At 26.8% G+C, this 14716-nt stretch overlaps 1 protein-coding gene across 1 annotated transcript in view; it reads left to right on the top strand.

Annotated features, from left to right (window-relative positions):
* LOC142321453 (putative phosphatidate phosphatase) overlaps window positions 1-3577 on the top strand; it is an 83237-nt gene extending 79660 nt beyond the window's left edge. The window contains exon 7 of the mRNA XM_075359547.1: window positions 3424-3577. The gene's annotated coding sequence lies outside the window, so the exon portion shown is untranslated. The remainder of the gene's footprint in view (window positions 1-3423) is intronic.
* The last annotated feature ends 11139 nt before the right edge of the window (window positions 3578-14716 follow it).

Here is a 14716-nt window from a genome sequence, read left to right as displayed (position 1 = left end):
TGTAACCAAGCTGCAGACCAAGAATAAGTGCAGTTACCTTCAAATCCACAAATAATCAGTCACCACAAATAATCCATTAATATACTGCATATTGAAGCTTTTCCAATGTAAATTTAAAGTTTTTGTATGTTTCTTTCATACTAGCAGAGTGAGCCAGAGGTACTAATGGGAATTTATTGCCATTATGCAGAAGCACAGCTTTTAAACTAACTTTGGAGGAATCAAGCACTATTTTGTTAGGTTATGTTCATTACAGTGTCTCCTTAAGAGAAGAAATTTTATTACAAAATACTAAGCTATTTTCTTCAGAAAGGTAGTCTTTGAATTCAGAATGATTACAATAAGTACATATCTTTATATTCTTTTGAAGAAGATTCCATCCTTTTAGCCAGGAAGCAAGCATTTCAAAATGTTTTTTTTTTGGATTACTTTAAATCTCATATGAGATCATTAATATTTTCTTGAGTCAGTAAATGAGGCTGAGATGAACTGCTTTGTTCAAATGTTGTATCACCAGAATGTTTCTTTTTCTTCCTTACTTCCATCAGACTCTGAGGTCTCTTTATCTAATGTCACATGTTCTGGAGGCTTTGGTATGGGCAATTCTTTGCAGTGTGGAACTGGTCTCATTGCAGATTGCAAGTTAGGGTACACCACTGTATGTTTTGATTTTGACATAATCCCTTTGTTTGTTAAGCAGAAATAGCAGTCAGAAGAGTGATTTTTGGGTTCCCTCCAAATAATAAGGATATCAAATGGCATATGACATGTGCCATTTTTCCATGGAGTGAAAAGCCTAGAACATAATAAACAACAGATATGTGGGGCCCAGGCCCTTGTTTGGTACCCAACTTTACACCAAAATAAAGTTTATAACACTTTTTTACTAATGGAGTAAGTTACGCCTTTGGGACTTGAGCATCACTTCTCTATATACATAACAATAATTGTTAGGATGATTTAAACAAACTCTAGGCATTTTGTAACTGACGACTAAAGAAATAAAATTGTAAATATGTAATAAACAATAATTCAGACACACAAAGCACTCATAATGACGTGTTTACTCATTCACTACTATCTCACCACTGGCATCATTATGATGAATGTGTGCTTCACTAGATCACATTTGTACATGTCTAAACACATCTGAACCTGCCCAACAGTAGCAATGCTACCCTTTGAGCTAACTCCATCATATTTACAATGCTCTTATTTGATAATGGGCAAATGAATGAAAAAACGTTTTAAAATATTTTTAAAAATTAAATTAACAAAAAAACTGTGAGTATAGAGAAAACAAGGTAAAAACTACATTAACTACACCTATTGGTACGTTTGAGACAAAAATCATGTTGACTAGTGTTATTGTGGCTGAGAAAGGCAAACGATAGAATGTGACATAATTTCAAACTATGAAAAAACAAAATCTTGAAGAAAAGTTACAAATGAATCGAACAAAAAAATAAATTTCACAATATAGTGATCGAAAATAGTAAGTTTTTTAATGTATAAGCAGTAATAATGAAAAGTAATAAAAATAGGAATTGTTAAAGGACACCCATTAATCAAAATACCCATGAATGGATATGAGATTCCATCTCTCAGAAAATTAAATTACATAAGATATTGTCATTTAAAAATAAATAGTTTTCATAAATGAATAGCCAGTATTCAAGGAAGGAGTGTAAAGGACTTCCCAACAAAATAAAAGAAATATAAAAAAAATTAACATTCAAATAAAAATCTGACTGAAAAGGTTGAAATGTATTTCAATTTCAGCCACATCATCACCCAAAGTAACTAACCGTTTATGCCACTCGTAAACTTGCATACAACTGATGTAATATAATCCTTACATTTTATTAATCAAAACAGTGTTAGGAATAATTTATTTTAAACAATTAAAAATGTATACAAGTTATTTAAAAGTTTGATCGGAACTCTATGTATATTCCTCCCATTTTGCTTACACTTGTACTGAAATTACAATGCAATTGTACTGTTATTATTAATTACAGTTTTGTACAACTGTAATTTTTTTATATATCTTTTTTTATAAATTTCTTTTATGTTACGATATCTGTTCAGAAAATAACTAAACACTTTTAATTAGGCACCAACGGAGTTATTTAGTGATGTGTGATTGGCAGCACTGTGTTCTCCAGAACCTCTTCCGTACCATGTGTTTCTGGATTGTTGATATCTCATTTAGTTTTTTTGTTATTGTTATTTGAGTGTAATGTGTTTAAGTGTTAGTAGCAATTTTTATAAACGATTTTCAACAGCAACAATACAATGTAAAATTTTGCATGAAACTGGGAAAGACTTACACAGAAACATTTCAGAGATGATGCTTTGGGTCATACACAATGTTACAAATAGTTTTCATTATTTAAAAGCGGTCGATGACCACTGTTTTTGACTGACTGATGATCAGTCAATTGAAGATGACCCTCGACAAGGAAGGCCTTAACTTCAAACTGATGACACCTGCGTTCAGAAAATCAATGATCTACAGCATGCAAATCGATGATTGACGTCAGAGAACTTGCAGAAGAAGTTATCATCTCAATTGGATCATCCATGACATTTTGACTGGAAAATTGAACACGCATCGAGTTGCAGCAAAGTTTGTTCCTCATTTGATGACCAAGCAGCAGAAAGAACATCAAATGGATGTTTATCTGCAACTTCTTGAGTAAGCCAATGATGATGAAACATTCATGCAAAGAATCATAACGGGAGACAAAAGCTGGGTTTACGACTATGACATTGAGATAAAAATTCAATCATCAAAAAACTGCACATTATAAAAATCGCTACTAATACTTAAACATGTTGCACTCAAATAACAATAATACAGAAATTAAACGAGATATCAACAATCCAAGAGCATGTGGTTACAGAGGAGGTCATGCAGAACACAATGCTGCCAACCACACAACACACATCACAAAATATCTCCATTGGCACATAATTAAAAATGTTATTTTCTGAACAGATCTCGTATCTTAGATTATACTTTAGTTCTCCCTTAATCTTTCTCTTAGAAAGATTAATTCTGTTGATCTTTGATGTTTAATATTAAAGTCAAGATGAAATTTTAATTCTTGATTAATTTATTATATTCAGCAATGTGTCAGTCATTTATGTTTTTCTGGACATCAAATAAAGCACACAAGTCAACACCATACTGGTCTCAAATAGTTGACTCTGATGATAAACATTTATTAGCTACGATAAATTTGCTACAAAGTCCTTTCTTAGAAGGCCAGGGACTAAATTGGGCAGACAAAACTAGGATAGGTTTCTGTGCATGTTGATATAAAGTTGTTTCTTTATAATTACTGTAAAAAATTCCATATGTACATCATATATATTTTTGTTAGTGAATTAATATTTAACACATTTTTTTTTCAGCCAACAAACAGTGAATTTTGCCTTAATTAATATTACCACAATAATATAACCTTGCCTTAAATCTACTGCTGACAATTGAGTAATGAAGATCTGTCTATTCGTTCTCTGCTTTTGGCTGTGATTTTTATCTCTAGCTAAGTAATGTATAAAATTTCAGTTCATGTAATCTTCAAAATCTTATCAGAAATATTGTTGGTTATATTATTTTATTAGCATTAACTATATTTATTTTAAAATGCAATAAGTTATTGTTAAATTTGACTATTTGAAAGTTAATAATTATTAATAATGAGCATGTATTTCATTACATTATACATTTCATGTATATTAGAAAAACTTTGTAGTAATATTTATATTTATTTAAATATATATCAGTTTATAATTATGAATTATATATCTGTATTTATTATAATCAGTATTTTACTTAGTGCTATGTAAAATGTAAAATTTAAATTAATCATTGTCAAACTGCAAAAATGCGTTCATTTTATATTAAGAATTGTGTAACAAATAATTTTGTTTTATAACTAATATTATCAATCAAGTCAATTACTATTTATTTTTATTGTTACTATTTATTATTTTATTAATTCTATAATATTTAAACAATATTTTTCCCCAAATAAATGCAGTATTAATAAGATTTTTTAAACTGGTAAAAATGTTAAAATTATTATGTTTCAACAGTTAATAATTTTTAATTAATAATTTATGTGAAGTCTCAATGTTAAAAGATTCAAAGTAGTGTTATGTTTTAAATCACTGATGAATGAATGTAGATCCTAATATCAAGGGAAATAAGAATTTCTTCTAATTGTTTTATTGTAAATCCCAGTATATAAGTAAATGGCCACATGCTGCAAACTGTTGCAGTCCTCCCATTCCTAAACTTAATTAATTAATTATACAGCTATTAATCAACATAGTAAACAGAAACATGAGAAAAACAGCAATTTTGTTGTTTGTAACTTCTGTCACAAGTTTGTTGATATTTTAATAAAAGTAAAATTCATACAGGGAACAAATTAGTCCTTTGCTAATAACATATATAAATATATATTCTTTTAAGCAATTTGTCCTGCCTGAGTGACTGACTGTCTGATGAAACAGTGCTCAGCAAAAACTACTTAAATTGATGAAAATTTGTATACATGATCTTACATTTTAAGTGCATATTAAGAAAGGATTTTTTGAAATATCAAGTAAAGGGTTAAAATGGATTAAGAATGAAATTTACTATTTTTTTTTTTTTTTTTTAATTTCTTGGTAACAAATTATGATAACTTGAATTTTGGTGTCTGTAATTTTCATGTAAATATCTAAAAACCAATTTCTAGATTTATCAAAATTTGACCTTAAAAGAGTGAAGATAAAAAAATTTGAACAATGATACAAATTTTTCTCATTTCTGACTATACTAAATGAGATATTCACTCACTAGATTAGGGCTTGCAAATTCTCTTCAGATAAACATCTAAAAACCATTTTCGGATTTTTTTAGGGGGTAACGGTGTACAGCAGCACAGTGGCTCAACCAACACAGCCAGTTACTGTATGTACGACATAACTCGCTGCACTTGCCTTCAGTTACTTGACTAAAAAATGTAAAATAAAAATAATTAAAAAAAAGAATGAGAAACGAAGTACAGTCACCTCCTAGCAATGCTTGTCAGTTAATGCTAAGAACAGGCAAAATATATTTTTACCCATATGAAGAGTATACAGTACAGTGATATTTTTTATAAATTGAACAGGGTCCAAGGGACAGAGCCCTCTGGCTAGACAGGAAGGACAAGCGAAGCGAGTCATGAACTGCTAAATATCCCCTGACCATGACGGGAAACGCTAGTAACCATATAATGCAGGCAAACATGACGGGAATACTAGTAGTATATGCAAGTTTGATAAAAAAATGCGAAATTTTATTTTGCTTAAAAATTCTTTTATTTATTCATCAATATCGATTTTTTTACCTTCAAAGTAATCCTTTTCAGATATAATACATATCTAACAGTATTTTTTTTCCAATCTTCAAAGCACCTCTGGAATGCAGTTTCCAATATGGCATTTAGCTCCTTCAGCAATTCTATCTTTATCTCTTCAATTATAGCAAAATATTGATATGCCAAAAAGAACCTTTCATGGTTTTTTCAACTTGAGGATTAGGAAGAAGTCACAGGGGGCTATTTTCGACAAATATCAGAGGCTGAGGCATCATAACGGTGTTGTTTTGTGGCCAAAAATTCATGAACAAGCAGTGAAGTGTGAGCAGGTACATTATCATGATGCAATTCCCATGAGTTGTTTCACCACAAATCCAAGTATTTTCTTCAGATTGCTTCACGCAAACAGCATAGAACTTCCATGTAATAATCCTTATTGATTCTCTTACAGTGATTTGGCGATTGTCCGTAATCATTTTCTTCACTTTTTCGACTTTGTCATCAGTTGTTGATGTGCTGGTACATCCAGGGCACTCATCATCTTCAACGTCTTGACAGCCCTCTTGGAAACATTTGTACCACTTGTAAACACTTGTTTTATTCATAGAAGAATCCTAAAAGCAGCATTCAATATTTTCAATGCGGCACTGCACTTTATTCCATTCTTAAAACAAAATTTAATGCAAATTCTTTGTCCCGTTTCTCCACAAGTTAAAAATCACCAACCGTATCAAAACATGTGAATCCTTTTTTGTAAACCAAAAATAAACTAAGCATCCAACATGGCTACCAATGTAAACATACGTTAGAGGTAAGTTTACCAACACAACAAAATAATTGTGAAATTGGATTTATACAGCCTTGAAAATTAAAATATTCTGCTTTTTTTCTTTTATCTAACATCATATGTGTGTGTGTATATATATATATATATATACACATACACACACACAATAAGTATAAATTATGTGGTTGTTTATACAATAAAGATAAATTATAAATTACAGAACACATATAATTTATTAAAATTAAAATTATTATTTGCTGAAAAATATTACTAGATTTTAAAGGTGTTCAGTTTTAACTACAAAATTTGTATTCTGTTTAGGAATAGTCTAGGAATAAATTTTCTAGAAAATTTTGAAAAACGTTGAGCGTTAGAAAAAGGGTGATTAAATCATCTAGTATGGATAAAGATTTTTTAAAATCTTTAATGATTAGCTATTCTGGGATTTACATGCAACAGTTAAACTTGTAAGCTCTGACTTGAGTTCTCTTTTCAATGTTTATAACCTAAAGCTTCATGCTATGAGTACCTTTAAGTAATATATATCCATTTTTTTTTTTTTAAATATAGAGAAATTATATTATTTTATTCTCACTTATAACAAAAACGAAATGTATGATAAGTCAACTTGTATAATAGGTTAAATAATTATTTATTAAAAGTGCAGTACAACTCCAGGTATTTGAATGTTAAACCAAAGTTATGATTTAATATAATACTACTATTAATAATTTGGTTAACCATTTCACTCAAGTAATGGGATTATTTTGATAATCCCATGATTATAAAAATTTAAGAGCAATGCAGTTAGACCAATTTTATTTCATGTTTATATATCTTTAAACCGTAAAAATAATTAAATTAGAATTATTTTAAGTAACAGATTATTAACGATTAAAACAGAACCTACCACCTGGATGTAGGTACTGTTTCTAGACATAAAACATTTTATAACAGAAAAAAGTCATTTTTTAAGTGCTAAAATAGTAAACAGCATTTATTTATCTTTTAATTTATTAAATTTTCTGTTTATTAAAATACAAAGGAAATCAATCAATCATGTTATTGCATTACAAAATATAGCTGTTCTATACTTATGCTTATACTAATCATATTTTTATAATGTTTTATCTTTCTTTCCCATTTCCCCAGAATCTTGTATAATTACTTTAATGGCACAATTACTTTAATTGTGCCATTATTTTATTTTGTTTACATTATATACATGCAATTAATTAATCTGAAATAAAAAATTAACTCTTACATTGATACAACTAATATAATGTATTGTTTTAATTTTCATAATAGAAGGAATACATTAATTTGTTGCTTTACACTATCTGTCCCAATCTATCTGGCTGTGATGCTTCTGAGATAAAAGTGGCACCATTGAATGATGGAAAATGAATCTGTCACCACTTGTAAAAGTGGAATATCAACTGCTTTTCAGTGGGTTTGCTGCAGTAAAATATATAGTTTGGCTTTCATTGAAGAAAGCAATAGGAGATCATTTCACTCCTGAATTTCTATTTTATTCCTAGTATTGTATTCTTGAGAATGATAATTAATAAATGATATTATGTTTTTATTTTTATTATTATTATTTATATATTTGGTTGTGAATATTATATGTTTAATTAGTTTTATGTTAAAAAAAAAATTGTAATGCTCGTAATATGTTTATGTTATGTACACTTATTCACTATTGAATTTGTTTTAATATTTTTAAACGTACTTTAATTTGAAAAAGGCACAGGGTATTTTTTCATCAGGGGTTTTGAAAATCACTGATTTTTTTTATTTGATTATTTTATGAGAATGTTTTTTGTATCAATTTTTTTTTATTTTCTAAGTTGTATTTTTAATAAATCTAAAGATTTATAATGTAAAAAGATTCTTTTAATTATGATTCTGTTGTCTTTCGTTATATCTTCTCTAATAAGATTGTTAAAAACCTAATATCGCATTCAAGAATTATTTTTTTATGTTATCCTTGTCCTTGAAATTTTCCTTATTTCTTTTATTAATTTCTGTTTTCTTTTTCTCTTTTCTGATTGTATTATATTAAGACTGTTTTAGTAGTTTGTCTTTTGAATTCTAACTAATTTTTTTTATTTTTAATATGTTATTTATTGTATTGTTTTTTGAACTTTTTTTTAGGCTAGCTATGTATTAAAATAAAATTGTAGGGTAAAATATTATAAATATGATATTATATATTATTATTGTGATATTAAATACCATTAATACTGTATTTTTTTCTCTACCTGTTACTGTTATAACCGGCGTGATCCTGGATGTTTTGAAATAGTTGTTAAAATATAATTTTTAAGTATTTTTTAAAATGTGGCAGCTAATATAGAATTCATTGATACCAGTGTTTATGCTGATGACTAAATAAGTAGGATATTGCTGGACCCTGTAAAATATGTAAGTGAAAAGATAAGTAAAATTTATATATTTAAAAAATAAAAATGTTTTATGTGTCATAGTAATCGCATAGGAACTGGTATTGTATTTACATTTAGGATCAGATTTATATGAGGTTATAATTCCCCATATTATTGTAACATCATTCATTAGATTGATGTACTGAAATTCATTCTTAGATTCTTGCAGAATGTACTGAAATTGTTATTTTTACTTACTCAAGGCTATCATCAAGATCACATGTTAGTTGAATAAAAGAAACAAGTTGAAAAGTATCAATACTATTTTTTTTTTTTTTTTTAAATAAGTTGCTGAAGTGTTAATTTAGATAAAAATATAACATTACGAACAAGTTTTTTGAAAACTTTCATGCATATAAATTATTGTTATTAGTTACCAGTTATCAATACTTATGAATGAAAATATATTCATATATTTTTACTATATTAAAAAAGGTTGTTTTTTAAATATTTTAATTCATTTTTTGCTTTGTTCTTAGAAAGTTTTTTCTTAATTTATTATTTTATCAATATAATTATGTTTTTATCAAACATTAGACAAATGTAGTATAAAAATTTTATAATTACTTATTAATTTTAAAAATTTCTATTAAGGAATTAAATATTTATGTTTCTATTTATGATTAAATATTTTCCTTAAAAAGTATGCGTTAATCAATAGACATTTCAAATTTATATTCTTGCTCAGATATTTTAAAATGATTTCATGTGAAAAAGTTGTTTATTTCTAACAAATTAAAATGTTCTATTCAATATTGTATAATAATCTTAAAAAAAAAACAATAGAATAATATTGATATCTAATATTAATTTATTAAAATTAATCTTAATAAAAGGTTTGTATATATTTTAGCAAATAAGGTAATCTAAACACTTACATTAAAATTAATTTTCCTATACCATCAAAATTTCAAAAGTTGCTGATTATTAATGAAAATATGTAAATTCATAATATTTATTTTAATTAATGAATCCACTTTCATCAAGATGACATTATCAGACTTCATAGCAAAAATGATCAGTAAACGGAATAAGAGAATTTAGAGACTTATCTCTTCTAAATTCCGTTTTGTGAATGGGATTGGGAAGTTGTTGTTGGAAGAAAATTCACTTATTGAAAAACCCTTAGGTGGAGACATAATTTGGTATAATAAACTATTCCATTACGTTTTAAGGGGTTTGTAATGTACTTTTCTGTTAATTACGATAATAATTGGATTATACATCTGGGTGCAAAATTTAATTTGACTTTTTAAAATAAGTTTACTGCAATTTGCATGATACATCAGATTGCGCAGTACTCTGGATGTAGAATCCACTTGCTGTTGTTTTTTAATTGTTTCCCTTTAAATAAACCAAATGGTAAATGATTTTTTTTTAGGCTACTGTTACTTAGATAATTCTATTTCTAATACATAACAGTCCATAACAATATTTATTTAAACTTTTGTAATGACAAACCAAACCAGATTTTACAGTAAAATTTTTTATTAGGGACAGGAGTCAGAAAAGGAAATGGATTTCACTGTTACTATTTTATGTATTACTGGAGAACATAATAAGAGAATGGAGAAATAAACTTTGAAAGAAGAGGAATTAAAAGAATAAAGTTAGAAAGGGTAGTAGATTGTCTGGCTTATGCAAATGATATTTCAATTTCTTTTGTACAAATATAAGTTATGATTAAAGATAGAAAAAATAAACTACTAGGAAGATGAAAATGAAATATGGAAAAATTAGAAGAATTGAAAAATTTAAATACCTTGGAGAATGGTTAATACTGACAGGAAACATACTACATCTCTAAAGGAAAGACCAAGAAAGATAGAAATACTATCAGATCTGCCAAAATTCATATAATAAGAAAGTACTATCATCAGTGCCAAGATAAGACATTATGAAATTGTTGTTAAACCAGAAGCATTATATGCCGTAGAATTTTAACCACAAAGAAATCATTTGACAATGAGATGATTGAAAAAGACAAAGGAAAATTTTGAGTAAGTTTCTCTTTACTGATTAGAGTAAATGGAGAATATAAATCAAGATGCGTCAAAGATCTACATAAGAAAATTGGAAGAATATCAACGATATTCAAGAAGGGAAGGTCCTATGATCACATTAAAAGGATGAAAAAAATAGATTAGTGAAAAAGGTAGTAAAATACTTTAAGAAACAGAATATGACAACAAATCAGTTTAAAGAAGGGAAGGAAGATATGAAAAAGGAAAATATCAAAATAGAAGATGTAGAAAATAGATTATAGGAGATATGATAAAAGAATAAAGGACCTTCAGGTTGAAGAGAAAACATCAAATCTGAATTTAAAATAGAAAAGCACATGTACTTAGAATAAGAAAATACTGGGAAGAAAGAGAAAAGAAACATCAGAAGAAGAAATCGTAATTGCAAGCTTATGATACTATAAGACTAGAAAGAATTTAAAAAAGATTTATTCCTCGACATTTGTATGACAATCTTCATCAGTTACTGAAAGAGTTGTTTTCACATTGCCATCTCCTGATTTTATTGCTGAAGGTTTTTTTTTTAATTAGGAAGGTATATGTTAAGAATATATGCATACACATTGTGCCCTTTTTGATTACATTCATAATGCATACCTTCCTAATAAAAAAATTACTAATAATAATGTCATGTGGTACTAGTTTGAAAGTGCAGCACTAGTCACTGAAGGTGTTCACAAAAATGACAGGAAGCATTTTGAAGTAAGAATTTTAAAAGCACTCTATTATACAATTTATTATTACAAAAGTTTAAATTAATTTTATTTCACTCACGTCATATATGTAATAAAAATAGATTTTTCTCAATAACAATTGACTGGAAGTACACATTTCTCATACTCATTTCTACAACTTCAGTTGGAAACTATTTTTTCTTAAATTATCTTTTAAATAGCTTTCTGTAGATTTCTTTATGTAATCAAGTAATGTTCATCTGGATAAAAGTGTTAATTAAAATAGTAAACTTTAAAAATAAAAGCAATTTTTTTTTAATTTTAGAACTAAATAGATTAACAATGTCAATAAGTATTTTTAAATATATATGTTTAAAGATGTGTCTGAATATTTTATAAATAATATATAATGATATGTTTTTGCAGCAGCAGTTCCAAGGTTTATCCCATTTGGTAGTACATTTTCATAAATTGTTCATTCACCATTAATAAAACAGCTAGACATAAATAAGTTCATAATATGATATTAAAATGAATAATAATATTATTATTTTAAATGTAGGTGCTTAGATAGCAAACATATGCCTGCTTATATTTCTCTATGATTTTATTTTGTGATATCAATTTTTTAACCTTAATTATGAGGTACTACTTGGGATACAAAAGCCCCGGTTGGTTATACTTTACAAATGTTTTTCTATATGTTTTATATATATATTAAATATTGTTACTAATAATTTCCTTATTAAGAAAAATTAAAACAGCAAAATATTAATGAATCCTAGCCAGCTGATCTGGCTAAGTATAAAAAAAAGTGATCATTATTTTCAGTATTATTATTATTATTTGGAAACAAAAATCTATTTTAGTCCAACAGTTTTTATGTAAAATTTGAATTGAATAATTCTTACATTTTTCATTCATTTTAATTGTTAAAATATATAAAGTATAATATAAAAAGTAATTAAATTTTGTAACTGAAAAAACATTAACAGTATTTTTTTAATAACTATTTGAAATTTGAATAAATTCTCTTGTATGAAGTTTTTTGCTTTTATTAAATTCTATTTACCCTGTAAATGTTATGTTATTTTTAAAACATTAAATATATTGTATTAAAAAAAAAATCAAATTAATTTTTGAAAACTAGAAGACTGCATACGTATTTAATAATTGTTATTCATGAAGTATTTATTATTCTACAATTTCGAACACTATTTTGATTAATGTAAATTGTATGTTATGATTTTTAAGTGAATTGCAAAATTTCTTTTTTAATCGCATGTAACATTAATGAAAATTATTAATAAAATAATGTTGACTTTTTTTTGTATTTTTTTCGATAATTTATTTAATTCTATAATTTCCTTGAAAGACATGCATTTATAAATATTTTCTGTATTTATAAAATTTAATCTTATGGAATAACAACAATAAATTATTTACATTTTTTTTATTAACTAAAATTAAATCACTATTTTTTATAAAAGATATGTTTTGTTTTACTTTACCCTCTAAATTTCATCAAAATTTTAAAAACTCAATATTCCTAGTTGCAGATTAGAATTTTTAAAGCGCTTGTACTTTAGAAATAAGTTATTAATACAATTACTTATTTTAATACAATTATTTATTAATACAACTAAAAGAAATTGTATTTGTATTAATAAATAATCAAATAATAAATAAACTTTATTATACATTAGTAGGTAATCTAGAAATGATTACTTATTTTCAAAACTGGGTTAATCATGTACCATTTCAAAAAGGTGCATGTTTCTGATTCATTTTTCAAAATTACATTTATTATTATTAGAATGTGTTATTTTGAACCTTAAGCTACTTTTTACATAGTCACTACTTATGTTTATGATCTTAATGTTTCAAATATTTTCATGGTTCTTTAACCATTCGATAAAGAAGTTTCTAGTTGTTTTATCAGTCAGCGCTATCCACACTAATGAGTTTGTTGCTGAGTATTAATTTCTGTGACACTAAATTATTACTATTATTCTAGTGTAAAGAAAAATTAAGAGTTTTATAATATTAGTTCTATAATAATTTAATAATGTACTGAATTAAGTACTTTAAACTTATTTGACATGTTGTAGGGGGAGCATTTCTAATTGATAAGACACTAACTTTTAGTCACAACCTTTTTAGTGAATATTTATCTGTTGTTAAACTGGTTGAACTACTCAGGTTTGGATAATTAATATTGTAAAATGTTTATTTTTAGTATTTTCTCCCACAGACTTATAGCCAAATTATGATATCCTTCTCAATATTTTAAGACCTATATTCTTAAAGTGTACAATCTTTCAGCCAACTTGGTCTCAAGCAATATACACAGCATTTAATTTTGCTAAAAGTTATAAATTGGCTGTTAGACATAAACCAAAAAAAAAAAAAATATATATATAGGGTAATTTCAAAGCAAAATTAAAAATTACAAGTACCATTTTATATGTAATAAATTAATGAGCTAAAAGAAAGTTATACGAAATAAGAAAACAGTTGATTATAAAAGGTTTTTATTATTGCATGTTTAAGTATTTATACCTTTTCTGCCCTTATTCATTGATGGCAGTTTTTAACCATTTTATTACACATTTTTCTCAAATAAAGTTGTATCTCAGTTTATAAAATCAACTTGTATACAGTCTACACCCTGAGGCAATTCAGGTCATTTGGATAAAGAATACAGTATCTTTGACAATTCACCAGAACAAAGAATTGCAAGGTATAAAATAATATGAAGATTGTGGGTATCCAATTATTCATTGACAAGCTATACATTCAGGAAAAGTTTGATTAAGTAGTCTCTAACTTGATGAAGATGATTAGGTGTCTCATTTTGCTGCCAAACTTAGGGATGGCTGACATCAAAAGATATTAATGAGTTGCCTGTTACATTTCTGTTGAAGAAATAAGTCCCAATACTACCTTTTTTTTTTTTTTTTTTTGTCTTCAGTCATTTGACTGGTTTGATGCAGCTCTCCAAGATTCTCTATCTAGTGCTAGTCATTTCATTTCAGTATACCCTCTACATCCTACATCCCTAACAATTTGTTTTACATATTCCAAACATGGCCTGCCTACACAATTTTTCCCTTTTACCTGTCCTTCCAATATTAAAGCGACTATTCCAGGATGCCTTAGTATGTGGCCTATAAGTCTGTCTCTTCTTTTAACTATATTTTTCCAAATGCTTCTTTCTTCATCTATTTGCCGCAATACCTCTTCATTTGTCACTTTATCCACCCATCTGATTTTTAACATTCTCCTATAGCACCACATTTTCAAAAGCTTTTCTTCTCAGATACTTCGATTGTCCAAGTTTCACTTCCATATAAAGCGACACTCCAAACATACACTTTCAAAAATCTTTTCCTGACATTTAAATTAATTTTTG

Source organism: Lycorma delicatula, chromosome 3 (genome assembly GCF_047948215.1).
Source record: "Lycorma delicatula isolate Av1 chromosome 3, ASM4794821v1, whole genome shotgun sequence".
Lineage (NCBI taxonomy): Eukaryota > Metazoa > Arthropoda > Insecta > Hemiptera > Fulgoridae > Lycorma > Lycorma delicatula.
The sequence above is the reverse complement of the archived record's forward strand: the minus strand, read 5'-3'. Positions and strand labels throughout refer to the sequence as shown.